The sequence below is a fragment of the Danio rerio genome, chromosome 8 (assembly GCF_049306965.1).
Source record: "Danio rerio strain Tuebingen ecotype United States chromosome 8, GRCz12tu, whole genome shotgun sequence".
Lineage (NCBI taxonomy): Eukaryota > Metazoa > Chordata > Actinopteri > Cypriniformes > Danionidae > Danio > Danio rerio.
This window is the reverse complement of record NC_133183.1, coordinates 35,927,775-35,940,388: the sequence shown is the minus strand read 5'-3', so window position 1 is coordinate 35,940,388 and position 12,614 is coordinate 35,927,775. Positions and strand designations below refer to the sequence as shown.

The 12,614-nt window shown below is 35.7% G+C and overlaps 1 long non-coding RNA gene across 1 annotated transcript; it reads right to left on the bottom strand.

Annotated features, from left to right (window-relative positions):
* Positions 1-2,293: 2,293 nt before the first annotated feature.
* LOC141375660 (uncharacterized) lies at positions 2,294-4,265 on the bottom strand. Its single transcript, XR_012384452.1, has 4 exons — positions 4,135-4,265; positions 3,401-3,458; positions 3,222-3,285; positions 2,294-3,107 (listed from the first exon to the last, which is right to left on the bottom strand). It is a non-coding gene; the product is annotated as an uncharacterized lncRNA (long non-coding RNA).
* Positions 4,266-12,614: the final 8,349 nt, after the last annotated feature.

Genomic DNA, 12,614 nt, shown 5'->3' with positions numbered 1-12,614 from the left:
ATTAGCATTTTGTCCCACAGGTTATTTTAAACATTAAAGTCTGTACAAAGTACATAAAAGTATATCATCTTTGTTTACTTAATTGAATTTAGACACAACACAGACACACACACACACACACACACACACACACACACACACACACACACACACACACACACACACACACACACACACACACACACACACACACACACACACACACACACACAGTTTACTCAAAAATAAAAATTCTGTCATCATTAATTGACCCTCCACTTGTTTCAGAAATGCTTGAAACCAGTGGTTTATTATAATATATATATATATATATATATATATATATATAGATCCATTATCTATCTATCTATCTATCTATCTATCTATCTATCTATCTATCTATCTATCTATCTATCTATCTATCTATCTATCTATCTATCTATCTATCTATCTGTCTATCTATCTATCTATCCATCTATCCATCTATCCATCTATCTATCTATCTATATATTTATTTATTTTTTATTTTTTTCCTACAATAGATGCCAATGACTACAAGAATCCAACATTTATCAACCACACCAGGGAGTAAAAATTGTGAGTAAATGATCATTTTTTGGTAAACTATCCCATTCATATTTTGAATGTGCATGTATTTCATTGTTTGTACTTAGGCAACACAGTGGCTCAGTGCACTGTTGCCTCACAGCAAGAGGGTTGCTGGTTCGAGTCCAGGCTGGGCCAGTTGGCATGTCCGGTTTCTTCCACAGTCCAAAGACATGTGCTCTAGTTGAATTGAATAAATTTTCATTAGTGTGTGAATAAGTGTGTGTTTCCCAATACTGAATTGCAGCTGAAAGGGCATCTGCTGCGTAAAAGTGGAAGTGGCGGTTCATTCTACTGTGGCGACCTCTGAAATAGAGACTAAGCTGAAAGAAAATGGATGAAGGAATATTTTGTACTGATTTAGTTACTTATGTATTTTACAAAACACGAAGCATAAACATGTTACTTTATTTCCATGATTTTTACAGAACAAAGCAAAGCAACACCGCAAACAGTCTCCCTCAATCACATAGCAAACTTTTTCTCTCTCTTTCCATGCACTAAATAGTAAGCAAGCAAACACTAAATCACATATATTGCCCAAACATTTCACCATGTTCCGCCTAAAACAAATCCACTCTGTACATTTCCACTCAAAATATTTCATGAAAAGAACAAACGGAAACACTCAGATGTCATGACGAACAGGAAAGGTAATCACTTGAGTGTGTGTATGTGCTTCAGAGTGTGTGTGTTTGCGGTCCTGGTAATCACTACTTTATGGGGACCAAAAATATCCTCAGACACACAAATTCTTGACCTTGTGGAAACATTTTTTTATCCCCATGAAGAGAATGACTAATGAATATACACAATGAAGTATTATACACAAATTTGAAAATGTAAAGTTGTAAACACTTCGTCACCTTAGATTTATAAGGTTCTATCTGCGTTCTGAATGATTTTGAGATATTGAGCTTTAAAGTTTTTGCATTCTATATAGCAAACAACATGTGTGTAACATATCTAAATGTAAATTATCAAAGTTCTCTTACATTTGCAAATTGGAGTAAATCAACCACGGTAAATGCAGATAGAACCTTCTCATTCTGAAAAGTCATTTTCCACTTGGAATTATAAGGTTCTATCTGGCAGATCATTCATTGAAGCATTACTTATCAAGAAATACAATAAAAAATATATAGTTTAATGTTGTAACAATATGTTGATGCTTGAGAAAGTTAAAATTTTGCTTTCTGTAACATTTATTTCATGTTTTAGGATTAATATATATATATATTTTAAATTAAGCATATAAGGCTGTACTAGGCTGTACGCAGTGGCACAGTGGGTAGCACGTTCGCCTCACAGCAAGAAGGTCGCTGGGTCGCTAGTTAGAACCTTGGCTCAGTTGGCGTTTCTGTGTGAAGTTTGCATGTTCTCCCTGCAGTCGTGTGGGTTTCCTCTGGGTACTCCGTTTTCCCCCACAGTCCAAAGACATGTGGTACAGGTGAATTGGGTACACTCAAAAAAATGATATGTTGGCGTTAATTAACTTTTTTTTGTCCACTGGTTCCACGTAACCGAGTTAAGTTACCTTTAAGAAAGAATATTAATTTTAGTGAACTTAAGTTAGTTACATAAAGGTAATGTAATGTTGTTTAGTTCAATCAACGTAACATTTATAATTTAGCTTTAATCAATGTAGTTATTTAAGTTAAATTATTCTAAAATTGATATTGTTATGTTTAACCAAATAAAAAAACAGTTTCCGTTTCATTGAGTTTATTCAAAAGCATTTTTACAGTTTTACACATTTTCCAGCAATAAAATGATTATCAAAATCCAAATACTGTCTTTATCTGTATCTTCACTTATTACAATAAGTTAAAATATTAATACTAGTAAAAATAATAGTAATACAAGTATGAAGTAAATTGAAAACAATAAATGATTTAAAAAATATGCTTACAAAAACATCATAAAATACACTTTTCATAATAATACTTTTCATATATTACAAAAAACATTCAAAAATAATATTCTGCCTTCAAATGATATATCAAAAATATACTTAGAAAAATTAAGTCTTCTTTTGTAAACTATACTGTACCTTCTTTAAACTGAAAAAGCAGATAACACTTCAGTTGTTCAAAGAAAGATTAACATTTTAAAGCAAAGTAACACGAAAAGCACTAAACCATAAATTAGACCAACCATCACAGAACATGCAATAGCTACACACATTCATCTCTCTGACACTTGCACCATTTATGCACATTTGCACCAGACACTTTCTTACAACCACTCCCTATATCTAAAAAACAAAACATTGTGCATGAAGTCTGCTTCACACAGGTGTGTGGGCTTGACAAACCACATGTAGAAGCATTCTTAATTCTTAAAATTTTTTGTATAATTAGCACATCTTGGGTGTATCGCCTCTTCCTGTTGATTTGCTGAATGTCTCCTCAATTGTAAGTCACTTTAGACAAAAAAGTCTGCTAAATGTTAATGTAACCACTGTAGATTCATAAGGTGGCGTTGCACATCAAGGTTTGCGCTTCATCATGCCCAGCATCCTAAAAAAGTCAGGTAAAAAAATAAAACATTTACCAACAGATCAAAGGTGAAAGGAGGAATTGGTTTAAGAAGAAAATACAAAATGTTTTAAAAAATAAAATAAAATAGCTTACCATGTACTCCCTCACTTAGGGGCTTTGAGGATGCATTCACACCTTTTTTTCCACTGGTGATGTTCTAAATGACATGAAATGACAATTAGTAATTTACTAAATAATTATTAGTTAAAATTACTAGTAATTTTTACTGTACATCATTTTATTGTATGTATAGGCATCTAAAGGCATAGTACCTGGATGATCCACAGTCTCCTCAGCCAGATATGGGACTTTAGAGGTTGAGCTGTAAACCTGTGAGGGAGAAAATAGATGTGAGTGAGCAAAGATTTAAAATAATAAAATATAATAATATAAATAGCAAACTACTAAACTTAAAAATTTAAACGTGTTAGATGACCAAACAAATAAGCTTACATTAAATATGTCATCATGCTAGATGTCATGCTATTTAAGTGTCACATATGCTTGTCAAGATTTTTTTTTTTAAGTTAACAGGCTTGAATACAACTAGATAATAAATAACAATGTGCCAACACCACATTTTAATTAATATTATGTAAGTTATCAAAACTGGCATTCAAACTTGACAAACTGCTTGACACTCATTTAAAATAAAGACTATCAAATCAAATAAAAAATCAAATCACTTTTATTGTCACATTATTAGCATGTGTGCTATGATGAGTGAAAAGCTTAGACTAAGTTATTCTAACATGACTATTCCTTACTACCAACGTTTGCAACTTTATTTTGGGGGAGTTAATATATACCAAGTATAAAATTTCACAGGAATGCAAAACAAACTATACATTTATCTGTCTATTATGTGGAAAAGACACAGGGAACATGGCAAATTCATAGCAATACTATACACAAACACAACATAGTATTACAAGAGAGTACATTTATGATTCAAATGTTGTCACAGCCTCAGTATAAATACATAAAAAGTAAAAAAAAATCTCACCTGTGTGTCCACATTGGGGAAAGTTTTGTGCACATTCTCAATTTGTACTGTAATCTTCATCTTTTGATTCCCATAATATGGCGCCAAGCTGAGAGTGATCGTTGTGGTTTGAATCTTCTTACTTCCTGTGTTGTTTTGAAACTGCGCATGTGCAGATATTACTCCACCTATTGACCAAAATGCAGTACTGCAGAAGCAACACAACTCCCTTGCATTCATGTTACATAAGCGAGCTGTTTAAATGTGAAAACTTACTTTTTCTCATTTTTTCCAACACAACACTTTTATTTTTAATACACAAACATAAGCGAATTGTTTAATTTAAACATAGTTACATTCTTTGGACCAACTAAAGCCATAATTCATTTTTTTGAGTGTAGGCTAAATTGTTCGTAGTGTATGAGTATGTGTGTGTATGTGTGGATGTGTCCCAGTGATGGGTTGCGGCTGGAAGGGCATCCGCTGCGTAAAAACTTGCCAGATAAGTTGGCGGTTCATTTCGCTGTGGCGACCTCAGATTAATAAAGGGACTAAGCTGACAAGAAAATGAATGAATGAATGAATGAATGAAGGCTGTACTAAATTTTTTTTTTTCAGTGCAGCTGTTAATTTTATCTAATTAATATCTTCATAATTATTAAATTTTATGCTTTAAATAAATTATTGAATTATATTTATTGATTTATATGCCCCATGAAATAAATTAAGTATTTGCCCTTCAAGGCTTAATGTTAAACTTATAGACTTTAAAAGAAACAGACAATGAGCAAATGAGTTTAATAAACACTGAAAAGTGTTTCACTGACTATATATACACAAATAAAAATATTTCACATTTAATATACAAATTTTTAAATATTCAATTTTTTTTCAACAACGTAAAATTGAGCATTTCATCTCAATGTTTGTGACGCGGTGGCGCAGTGGGTAGCACAATTGCCTCACAGCAAGAAGGTCACTGGTTCGAGCCTTTGCTTGGTCAGTTGGCATCTCTGTGTGGAGTTTGCATGTTCTCTCTGTGTTTGTGTGGGTTTCCTCTGGGTGTTCTGGTTTCCCCCACAAGTCCAAAGACATGCGGTACAGGTGAACTGGATAAGCTAAAATTGGCCATAGTGTATGTCTGTGATTGAGTGTGTATAGGTGTTGCCCAGTGTTGGGTTGCAGCTGGAAGGGCATCCGCTGTGTAAAACATATGCTGGACAAGTTGGCGGTTCATTCTACTGTGGCGACCCCTAGATTAATAAAGGGACTAAGCCGAAAAGACACATATCAATTTTGTTTGTGGCATTATTTAATTGACTCTGATTTTGTGTGATTTTGTTCTTCTGGTGTTTCCTGCTGTCAATGGAGCAGTCTGGCGAAATGACAAAGAAAGCTGATCTTGATTGGTCCTTGTGCATGCATTAAAAAAGCTGATTGGGTCGCAGATAGAACCTTAAAGAGCCAAGCTAGAGTTCAACTTTGTAGATACACCTTTTTTGTTTTGTTTTTAAATAAAAAGCCTTAAAATGTAAACAACCAAAAAACACATCCCATAATGTAAATAAGTTGTCATTTAATAAGAATGTCAATAACTCAATTTTGACAAAAATGTCAGATAGAACCTTATAATTCTAAGGTGACGACTTTTCTAAGGGTTGTGCTTGGATTGATTTGGAGTAAGAGGGCAGAATATACAACATGCAGTGGTTCCCCCCCATCGACAAAGTCCAGAATTTGGCTTTTATATGTGCCGCTATGACTGCTATGCCATGACTAATTGTGAAAACTACCAATAGAAAAAGGCTTTAAGACAAATTAAATTTTAAATTATTATAGTGGCCAAATTCTGACTGAGAAAGGTTGAATGAGATGGCTAATCCAGCAAAGATTATATAATATTTAGACCTTGCATGAGGCAAATAACTGCAAAAAGGTCCACTTTTTCAGAAAAAGAACCACCCCTTTCAATAGGCTGGCTATGGGCCTGATATGTACAGTGTAATAATTATTACAGTCCTCATAAAACATGAATGTCCCCATAAATCATGAAAACTCCATCATGAGTGTGTGTATTTCCTACATAGTCTACAAATGTCCCCTCAAGTACAGTATATTTTCACTGTTTATGTATTAGTTGGCATGTTTGGTGCTTTGGTTTTAATTGACGCCAGCTTAAAACCATCATAGCCGTTACCATAAACTAATTTATGTCTGATAAGGGTTGTGTGTGTGAGCGACCCGAGGCTCTTTTAATATCTCAAAAATGACCGAACATGAAAATATGTATATAGACTTGCACTTAATATTATAGAATGTGATTATAGAGACAAAACTTGATAATTTCCTTCAGTCGTTATCAGTAAAAAACATTCTTACATGTATGCATGTAAAGAAAAACAACAACAAAAAATACCTGTTAGAACATTCAAAAAAGGGGATGGATGTGCTAACATTTATTTATATTCGACCCCCATAGAAAATAGTAAATGTTTTGTGTGAGGGTTGTGTTTAGGCTGTTTTGAACAGTATCAAAATCTTTACATTTATAGAGTCCCCATAAAACATAAACGTATATGTGTGTGTGTGTTTATAAAATTGAATGGCACGCATGTTTTCATGTTTGGTGTCCTCGTGGCCTGTACATGTTGTGTGTGTGTGTTTGTGTGTGATTTGATTATGATGCCCATGGGTATGAGCAGTGGCTGGAGAGAAGCGTCTCTGTGTTCTCCATGCATCAGTGCTTCTGTACACAGCGAGTGTGACCAGCCCTTCATTTTAAACAGCCCCCAGTCGAGCCCCCTCACACAATATACTACTCACCTCATCACTGGGCTTTTCATCCGGCCACAGGGGAATTTAAGATATTGCTTGTGAATTATTACTATATGTGCTTTATTACTATGGAGAGTGCTATAGTGATTATTCATGATAGGAAATTAATGTTAGTCTAAAATATTACAGGTTTATGTGGACCAGCTGCTTACTGAGTGATGTTATATTGTGCTATTATATTATATTATATTATATTATATTATATTATATTATATTATATTATATTATTACTGAATACTATAGTGAAAATATTTATCTGTACACAACTTATCAGTTTGGAGTTAATCATTTTAATATTTTCTTATTATTATTATTATTATTTTTATTTGGTTAATATTTTGTTGTTGTGTAATAATAAAAATTGACAAAAACCTATTTTAACTTCACAATAATATATTTCAAATGAAAGCGCTTTTAAAAATTTTTTAAGCTTTGCTTACTAAAAAAAGTAAAATTATTAAAATATATTATTCATTCATTCATTTTCTTTCCAGTCCCTTTATTAATCTGGGGTCGCCACAGCGGATTGAACCGCCAACTTATCCAGCATATGTTTTTTTACGCAACAGATGCCCTTCCAGCTGCAACCCATCACTGGGAAACATCCATACACATTCATACACATACACTACGGAAAATTTAGGCCCAATCCCAATTCCACCCTTTAGCCCCTCCCCTTACCCCTACCCCTCAATTTTTGTGTTTCTGTGAAGGGGTAGGGGTGTCACAATTCTCTTTAGCTTGAAGTCGTAAAGCTAAGGGCAAAGGGTAGATACCCCTGTGAACGAAGATTTTTCAGGACCACACTTGAAACAAAGGGATAAGAAAATTTCCCAGAATACACCAGCCACAGCTGCACCCAGAAGTAAGGAGATCCACAAATTAGTATTTTTTTCTCATAATTACATATTTTTACAACAAACAAATATATGTTTTAATATATTCATAACTGCGTTTGTGTTTTACCATCATGCTTTTTAAAAAGCCAGCTAAAATAAAAACCGCTAAATTTCACAATCTATAATCCCTAATAAAAACTCCTGTACAGCAGTCATTCTGACACTCGATGACGCTCGAATACCCTGTCAGAAAGGGTATTACCCTGTCGCTGGTTCCAGCCAAGGCTCAAACCAGCAACCTTCTTGCTGTGAGGCGAATGTGCTACCCACTGCGCCACCATGCAGCCTATATAATATAATATAATATAATATAATATAATATAATATAATATAATATAATATAATATAATGAAATACAGTTTGTTGGTATTTGGTATTCATTTGCTGTTCAGCAGTTAGCTAAAGATAATATATTTTAATAATAACAACTGTTTGCTTTTTTTCATTATTCCTAAATGTATCAGTGTTCAAAAAAAAAAAAAAAAAAATCTTAAATGTTGGTTTTAATTCTAAGAATTATGTGTGCATATAGAACATAAGGCATATGGAGCACTTGCTCTTTAGGGTTTTCAAATAGACCCTCTTTTCCGGGTTTCTCAGTGGTTGGGTAAACTCAGAGCGCAGTGAATGGGAGAGTACAATAAATAATTTTTTTACAATCGTATTTGCTGCAATAATAAAAGGAAAACTCCACCATGGTGTTATCAAGACTTTCAGAAAAAGCAAAAAAAAAAAATTGTGTAAGACTGATGACGGCAGCCAGAGGAGAGAATCATGTCAAATTTACTCTCAGCCCCATAAATGCTACATTAGAAACACCTTGCATAAGCGATAATTAGTCTTTTGTATTTTGAAGCAAAGATGATATAATACATTCATAAATGCATATAAATGTTCATGCGTTTTGTTTTTTAAAACTGAAAATATCAAAATACTTTTAAGGGTTTAAGATAACGATGACCGCTAAACGCGTCATAACAGTCTTTGGAAAAGGGTCTATACATTTTTTCCAATTAAACTGTAGTTTAATTGATAAACTTAAATATATATTTCTCTGTATTTTGCAGAATAAACAGATCAGATTGGTTTTGCACAACAAGACAGTTGGTATATGATGCCATAATTTTATTTTCAGGTAAAAAGTAACCACACATTAAAATGCAAAAACTCTAAATGACTACATATCCATATTGTTCCAGCCAAGTGTCTCAAACTAGAATTTCTTCATAATGCACACTGGAATCATTTAAAGTTAGCATCGAACTCGATGCACACATTCGTTCCTTCCACTCAAATCACACTGGCAGGTCTTAGCATTGAAAAAGCGCAGTTATTTTCGGACATTTCATCCTTTACACACATGCCTGGCCTCGGGGCCTTCCAACTTAAGTGTTTTTGCTGGCCGTAAACGAGCAAGGTTATTTTCACTTCCTAATGGTCACCCACGACAACCGGCTCATAATGAGCACTTGCCACCGAGGATTGTTATTTTCTTAAGGACCAAATTAAAAAAGAAATCCCAAGCAGCCGCATCATTACAGGAAGCCTAGAGGAACTATTTCCAGGTCATTAGTTGGCTCGCCCGGCCTTCCTTGCTTCTACCGGCTGGGGAGAAAGGATGTGATGAATTGTGCATCCGTTCAATTTGCGAAGCCACTGTTGTTAATGAGGACTTTCTTCTTCCTTTCACGTTTTGCCTTGCTCACCCAGCCACGCGTTTGCTCACTATTGTCTTGGGGTGATTTCCTCAAAACACTCTGCATGCGATTAATCCTAATCGCTCATTTTCAAAAAAAAAAAAAAAAGGAATTCTAGTAATAATCGAAACTTGTTTAAATGTGTCAATGTGCCAATTATCAGCTGCTTAGCATAATTCCAATAACTCACAATGCATACAGACGCTGAAACCATCCACCAAAGCTGTGAAACGCAGCCTCGCCGCTGAAGAGGTTACATGACAAGTTGATTGAATTAGCTTCTAATGGGCCCATTTTGTTTTCCCCAAGTGCTGGGAATGCTGGAGATTGTATCCGTGCGGCTTGAGGCTACGGTGAGATAATCAGGTGTGCGCCGAATTCCTCATGACTTCCCCATGGTTTCCCAGCGGTCATGTTGATATGTGATGAGGACTGACATGCCAAGTATGACATCATGCCAGTGGGTGGCCTATCGGAGGGCAACACCAGTGAGGTCACTGCTCTCCTAATGACCTCCTCAGGCTTTGGCTGCATCCTCCTCTTAGGCCTCAATTCTCCAGACATTTTCTTATTTACTCCCACACCTTTTTTCCCCCTTCTCATTTTGTGGTTGAGAGTGAGCGAAGTCCCTCTACTCCTCATCTTTGGCTGGTTTTGGCTTTAACGCTCTGCTAAGCCTGCTTGCTTGTTGGCCCTAATCAAGAATTGGGGGCAGAAGGACAGAGCCAGTGAGCTCCTAAACGCCCAGCAGGGTCTTTATTCTCAGACAGCGAGCGTCTCGCCTCACCCTGCCTACCGGAACACAGGCGAAGGAAAATAAACCCACTCACACATCAGCGCTCAATGTGTGGTCGGCAACTCAAAGTGGGCAAGGATGCGTAAAGACTAGTTTAAGTCTATATATGGCCAGAAGTGCCTGTCCATCTGCCAGTGTGTAGAATTCAGCTTGTAGGTTACACATTTCTGAATAAATATTTGTGGGCGACTGCCAAAATGGCTGTCAAACATCTCTATTCCATAGCAGTAATAACCAATTCCTGCATATATCAGAGTGACTAGGTTTACATGGACATCAGTAATCAAGTTATTTGCCTTAATCTGATTAAGACAATAATATGATCAAGGTGCTTACATGAGTTGTTTTTTGAATGTTCCTTTCATAATCCCGTTTACATGTTAGCACATACTTTGATTAACATCACTGCACCATGTTTTCCACATTTCCTCCGGGGTTTCATGTAATTTCAGGTATTTTATTCTTAATTCTTCGGCTTTAACTGCAGTTTGGCAGTTTAACTTTCATTCAGGAACATTTCATTCATACCCCTTGACAAACTGAGGTACTGGATGCAAGTAAGAATTTAGGACTGGTGGAAGAGTGTTGTTTTTTATGGAAATTGATAGTTTTGCCAAATGGGAAGAATAAAAAACTACGCATTTTGCGATGTGTGTCTGTGGTCCTACTCACTTAGTATGAGCAGAAGTTAGTAAGTATTGCATCCATTCAGTTACTTTACCTTTTAATTTGTGAAATTATCTCTCATAACCTTTTCAGAATCAGGAAACTGTGTCAGACCCTCACTGTTAAAATCAGATTCCTTGTTTATTTTGAGAAACTAAAGTTACACCAATAATTATTTTATAAAACGTCAAATAGATTTCAATGACCACACAGTGGGTTGTTTAAAAATCTATAAATCATGGTTTTATTAGTACCATAAGCATTTAGCATTAGCATTAGCACAGTTAAATGTGTTGAGTCTTATTTAATAACCCAGCAGGCACACAACATCAATAGACGTTAAAATCAGGGGCCTCATGTACGAAGACTTGCGTGGAAATCATACTAAAACGTTGCGTATGCACAAAGCTGTAAATGTGCGTACGCAGAAAAAAATTCAGATGTATGAAACACTGCGTACGCCGAATCTCACGCATATTCTTTTGTACATCCAAATGAACGTGAAACTGAGCGCAACATGCACGAGCACAAAACCCCTCCCTGCCTCCTCCCCCGTATGAATATGCTAATGACTTTACTTTGGCAAAACCCAACAAAAAAGCAATGGAAAAAGCAAGCAAAAAGTGAAACTTTGAACAGAATGTGAATTGGAGGAGCTGCTTTCGGAGGTAGACCGGAGAAAAGCGGTGTTATTTGCAAATTTGTTCTCCGGAATTAACAACAAAAGAAAAAAATAGAGTGGGAGAGTTTAGCTGATGCGGTTAACACAGTTGGGTCTGAACATCGCACTGAGTGAATTAAAAAAAGAAATAGTGTGATTTATAGGTGTAAAATGTTGCAGTACCTTACACAGTCTCAGTGGTGCAGCTCGTAAGACGCATGTCAACATGTTTTGACACATTCCAGCATGAACTCGGTTCGAATCCAGCGTCTAATGAACTCTTTCTTCTTTTTTTCCCGCTACATATCAGATTTTGCCAACTATTTATCACGAAAAAGACAAGTAGGAATCAAGCTCAGATTACATTGGAAAAACAGGCGACCGCTGCAAATTGTGCTTTAATGTTTAGCTGGTCAACTGTATGGTATGAAAACCTTATATACCTGCTAGATGAACCCGTCTCATACAGCTGCCATTGCAAGGCTCAGACACTTTGTAGAGAGGAATTTAACACAACTGCCTCTAGGAGTCGCCAATAGAAATAAAACAGACACGCCCGAAAAATATGCGTACGCCAGCCATAAAGCTGCCGTGGAGCTGCGCACATTCCCACGGTCAGTTCATCGTTATTAAATCCAAACGTGAGCGATTCTGAGCGTGAAACCTGGCGTACGCAAAGTTTTTGTGCGTACGCAGCGTTGATACATGAGGCCCCACATTATTTCGATCGTCAGTGTCTAAAGACAATGTTATTTTAACGTCCGATAACGGTGTGAAATTAAATTGATATTTTGTTGACTTTAGGTTGTGTTGGAAAGTGACCAAAAACCAACGTCAAGCCAACATCTTACACCAACGTCTTATTGACATCAAATACTAACATTTATTTGTCAGATATGACAACCAAAATCCAACGTCTGATAGACGTAATGATGGTAACGTCCACA